Source organism: Rattus rattus, chromosome 2 (genome assembly GCF_011064425.1).
Source record: "Rattus rattus isolate New Zealand chromosome 2, Rrattus_CSIRO_v1, whole genome shotgun sequence".
Lineage (NCBI taxonomy): Eukaryota > Metazoa > Chordata > Mammalia > Rodentia > Muridae > Rattus > Rattus rattus.
In genome coordinates, this window is record NC_046155.1 from 156,810,319 (window position 1) to 156,816,231 (window position 5,913).

Genomic DNA, 5,913 nt, shown 5'->3' on the forward strand with positions numbered 1-5,913 from the left:
TTAGCAATGAGGGCATGAGGAAAGTGTAGTATTTATGCAAATAAAATGTTATTTAACCAGAATAATAGATATCCTATGTGATAATGAAAATGGCATTAGAATTCCAGAATAATATGTGAAGAAATATAAAAACAGGCACAGAAAGACAGATAAATACATGTATTCACATGTAGAAACTAGAAAACTCTACCTTAGTAGGATAACGATTAATAGACTTGATAATTGGCAAAGCTTGAAGAAATGCTAAAAAACATAGTACAATGAGAACCACATACATTTAGAAAGAATAAGTTCCAGGCACTGCATGGTAGAGTGAAGACATTGTACAGTCTTCTCTTACATATTTACAAATAACTGGAAAACAGGTGCTCAAAGCTAGAGATGAAAAAGTAACAGTATCATAAAAATTTGTTTAGAATATGTATTAACATTTTGAAATATTAACACAGAAAAGTCTTTTTTTCCTAATAGTAACAGTGATAGACATTATTTGTGGCAGATTTATTCATATACCGTTTCAGAAAGATTTATCACAGAATAGAGTGTTCTAAACAGAAAACATAGTATGTCGTCCAAAGTTTAAGATGTGTAAATAACTATTCGCAGTGAAGTAACATGTTTTCATGCAGAGGGAAAGGATCTCAAAACCAGAATCATAGAAGAAAATACACATCTGTGTTACCTACTGATTATTGTGACCTAAAAACAAGAGGATGTAAAGGGAATATTCTGGCATCCTGAAATGTCCTACATCTCCACGGATCTGAGCTACATGAAGGAAGTGTGTAAAAAAAGACATCATTAAAAATGGAAACCTTCCATAAAAGCAGAAATTTTTAAAATACCTCACTGGCTAAATTTTCCTTTAATTAACGCTTTCTGTTCATTATCAAAGTTATTCCTGGTAAAAATGGAAACTATATAAAGGGTAAAGTTTAATCTTTTTTTTAATTAACTTGCTTATATACATTTCGAGTGTTATTTTTTCCTTTATTTAAAAACATCCCCCTTCCCTGTTCATTTTCAATTGTTGAGTCTAGTTCCACTGTGGGTCAGTCTGGGGAACAGGTCTTCCCCTTCCACTGGTGCTGGATATTATTTACCAGGAGGTCAGAGTCCAGGTCAGTCCATGTATAGTCTTTAGGTAGGGGAGCCACATCTCTTAAAGTGTGGAGGGGGGGCAATACCAATGGGAAAGGGAGGGTGTAACATCTCTGACAATGCATCACTACTAGAGAAGGCACATGGGGACTATCTTGTGAATGCCATAATGCAATGCCTTTGCCACTATATATATCCCATGGCTACACCTACACTCATGCATTTACTCTACAACAGTGAGAAATGGAATGTGAATATGTGCCCAGCATCAGACAGGTCTGAATGAACACAAGAAAACAATGAATCCACAGCAGTTGTGCGAACATTTCAAATCAAATCTATATCAACCACATGGATAAGTAACATGTTCTACCTCAGTCCACTGAAAAGACGTAGAAACAAGAATAGAACAATTACAGTAAGTGTTTGAAGCCTGATAAACTGGATCATTCAGTAAAGGGATTAAGGGCTTGTTTGGAGCCAAGGCATCAGCAGTGCAGTGACAACCTGTAAAATCCTTTAGTATCTTGATGAATAAGAAGAACCCACGGAAGAGACTGAGATATCATGCAGGCTTTCATTTGTGAATCCTGAAGTTCATAGGACAGGAATTAGTAGTGAAATTACACAGGTGCTAGACTGGAGTCTACACATGTCTACATTGAGACCGAGTAGCAAACTGGAGAGGGACATTTTACTTGAAGACTAAACAGTGAGAAGGAGATTAGAAGATCATCATGCCTGTTAATCTGTTGAAGGGCGAAGGCTGATTTATTACATACAACATCCATATAGTCTTAGCTTCTTACAGAGTATGTGCGGGCTACTTAGGAAAAGTACTAACATCACCCTGTGTACTTATCCTAGTGGTATCACTTGCTGCTTCTAGTCTGAATCAAAACTGGCATCCCTGAACAGTATCATGGAGGAGCCTCAGTATTTGTACTATTACAGAAGATAAACTATAGAGAGAAAAGATTAGATAAAACTCACTTTGTTACTGCCATTTTGCCTGTACTGGTCACCAGCAGCATGCCATATACTGTTATACCCAGCAGACTAGTGCACAGTCCCCCACCCCCAAAACACCCGGGAGAGTCTGAATGCATGACAGAGAGTAGAATAGTACTTATAGAAAACCACAAACCAATGTTTATTCACTGCATTTAGCAAGCATTATTTTGATGCCTGTTACTCCTAAGCATCTAGCAGGGATATGTAATACCATCTTACTCAGATGTGATAAGCTATGTAGAGGAAAAATTAATTTTTACAACTTTCCTACCCATGCATAAATATGAAGCTCTCAGATGATCTGTATGTACTTGAGCCCTTTTCCCACAGTTCTATTCTTCAGAATGTTTTATTTCAAGGATACTCATTTCTTCCTAGAGTATATGTAAGAATGCAGTATCCAGGTGAAGGTTTGATGGAACAAATTCACAAATAACCCCTCTCATGATTACATGTAAGCCAGATCTCAGCAAGGCTGATTGCAAACCTTCAGAATCTGAGCCTCAACCAGGATTAAACCTGCTGAGGAACCTCACCATAGTCATGGAACTGGAGTGTCTGAAGCTGTCACAGCTGTCAAGACAAAAGAGATAAAGGAAGCATCAACATCTCCAGTCCTGTTACCTCAGACCCATTATTCCGGCCATTTTATTGACACTAATATAGACATCTGTAATTGTTTCTTCAGGTGACCCCAGTCCTGCCATTCCAGATCTGCAGCCACCAGGAGAGGCTAACACCATCAGGGCTTGTTTGGTATTTAACTTCAAAAGGTAAAGGTCATTTTTGTACTTCAACAATGGACTGAACCCCTGGGGTAAGGGATTGTCTTCTCTAACGTTTTCTCATCATCTTCTTTGGATGATAAGGTGCCAACCAACCCCAGTAGATTCTGTGTGACAAGTTCCACAGACTGAGGCATTTTACTCCAAAGGGAGGAGGTCTCCTGGAACCAGTTGTGGAAATCTCTAGCCAGATATAAATATTGAGCCATAGTTCTCATGGCAGTTTGTCTGCTTTATCTTCTTCTTTTCCTCTTCTGTATTTAAGAGATGTTCCTGAGAGCCTGGGCTGAGATTTTAAGCAAGAAAATTGGATAAGAAGCCACTCCTTGAGATGCGGTCACTGGTCATGACCTGTTCTCCAAGAGATGCAGCACTTTGCTTCATAATCATTTATATAATTATAAAATAGTTCTTTGATGAAAGCCCTCCCAACAATATGTGAACTTGTATGGCTATGGGTTTGTAATTGAGGTGGGTTCTGACATTTTGGTAGAGGAAGCATTGATTTTAAGTACAGTTTTAAATTAAATTTTTAGGATTTTTAGTAAGACAGAAGTTAAACGTTAGATAAAGATTACCCATGGAAATTTATTAACTTGTTCAGTACCTAGGGGTCATAACCAAGTGCCCCTGAAGCCCTTTTGAACTCATTCCTGGAAGTTTGTTATTAACTATAAGTGATTTTTTTGTACTTTGTTGTGTTAAGTGACAATGATATTATCTGTTTCATTTGTAATAGATCCTTTGAAACCACTCTTTGGAAATTGTAATACCTGAATGATTTTATATTTCCTTGTGTCAGATGATTATATTAATTGTTCTTTGTAACTCCTTCAGTGAACACATCTTTTAGGAGTATAATACCTGTTTCTCCTGTATAAAAACCCCAGACTGAAAGCTGAAAAATACACTCAGATTCAAACTGCTTTTGTGTTTGTTTTTGTTTGTCACTGCCAAATCCTTACTGATCTAGTCTTTGAGGACACATGCCCAGGAAACCCAACACTTGGCTGCGGTGGTCTGTGGCAATTAGGCAAGACAAGACAACATTCAACCCCTATCTAGTCATCTATATATAACCTAAACTCATCTAAATATGTTGATTTCATGTCAAAACTAGTGAGAGCATTATGGATGGGGAATGAGTAAGGCTGATTACGAACATAGGGCAAAAGTGTCAGACATGAAAACTGATCATGACTAGAAGCTAGACATTTTGTTGTTTTTACAGTGGAATCGAAAACCAAATATTTCTATTATCTTCTACCCTTTGCCCCTATCCATTAGAACTAGGAAATTATAAGTTGATGTCCCTCCATGCTGATGTCCAATCACTGGCGAAAATGTCACTTTTATAATGAGACTTTTGCTTTGCAGCTCCATTGTTAGCCAAAAGAGTCACATAAATGTAAGTTTACTTTTCACTCACCTTTTCCTGTCACGGTAAATTCAGGTGACATATGGCTTCCACAAAGTGCACACTGTAATGAGCACAGACTCTCCTTTTCTGCAAGCAGCAAGTCTTTATTGTCCCTCTGAAGCTCTGTCTTCCTTTGTGTAGAAGTCACTGACCTTCAGTGTTTTCTGAGACTGGGCAGGTGCTTGTTCTGGTGCCTCCTGGGATAGAAACTCAAGAAGAAAGCTCTTAGGATCAATTAACAGAGACTCATGAATGCATGACCCAAGATCCCTGTATCCTTGTGTGGGTGAGAGTGGTCAGGGAGTTGCATAGATTGGTCAGGAGCAGTTCCCCCACTGTACCTCCCTCTGCCAATCCTCTACAGGCATGTCTCAGAATGTCTTTGGTGTTTTCATACCCTGTATGGAAGGTCTCATCATGATACAAATGGACTCTTCTGTATTCTGATGAGAATGTCTCATCTCTATTTTTTAAACACATGCAATATGATTTTTTTTGTTGTATATATTTTTTTGATTTCCTCAACTTCTTCAGCCACTGCTAACCCAAATGTTGCTAGATTTTCCTATTTAAATATTTCTTTCTTTTTCTGTTGGATTTTAAATTTACATTTCAAATGTTATCTCTTTTCCCCACACAACTGCCCACCCCTTCCTGCCTCCCTGCCCTGACATTCCTCTACACTGCGTGGTCCAGCCTTGGCAGGACCAAGGGTTTCCCCTCCCTCTGGTGCCCAACACAGCCATCCTCTGGTACATATGCGGCTGGAGCCATAGGCTTGTCCATTTGTACTCTTTGGATGGTGGTTTAATCCCTGGGAGCTCTGGTTGGTTGTTTGGTATTGCTGCAAGCCCCTTTACCTCCTTCAGTCCTTACTCTAATTCCTCCAATGGGAACCCTATTCTCAATGCAATGTGCTTTATAATAGTATGCTGCTTCTCAGCCATTTGATATTCCTCAGCTGTGAATTCTTTGTTTAGCTCTGTACCCCATTTTTAATAGGGTTATTTGGATCTCTGGAGTCTAAATTCATGAGTTCTTCTTATATTTTGGATATTAGCACTCTATCCATTGTAGAATTGGTAAAGATCTTTTCCCAATCTGTTGGTTGCCGTTTTGTCCTAACGACAGTGTCCTTTGCTTCACAGAAGTTTTGTAGCTTTATGAGATTCCATTTGTTGATTCTTGATCTTAGAGCATAAACCATTGGTGTTCTGTTCAGGAAATTTTCTCCAGTGCCTATGTGTTCGAGATTCTTCCCCACATTTTCTTCTATTCCAGTCATAATGGCTAAGATCAAAACCTCAGATGACATCAGATGCTGGTGAGGATGGGGAGAAAGAGGAACACTCCTCCATTGTTGGTGGGATTGCAAACTGGTACAACCACTCTGCAAATCAGTCTAGAGGTTCCTCAGAAAATTGGAAATTCCACTACCTGAGGACCCAGCTATACCTCACCTAGGTATATACCCCAATGATCCTCCAACATACGAGAAAGACACATGTTCCACTATGTTCAAAGCAGCCTCTTTATAATAGCGAGAAGCTGGAAAGATCCCAGATGCCTTTCAACAAAGGAATGGATACAGAA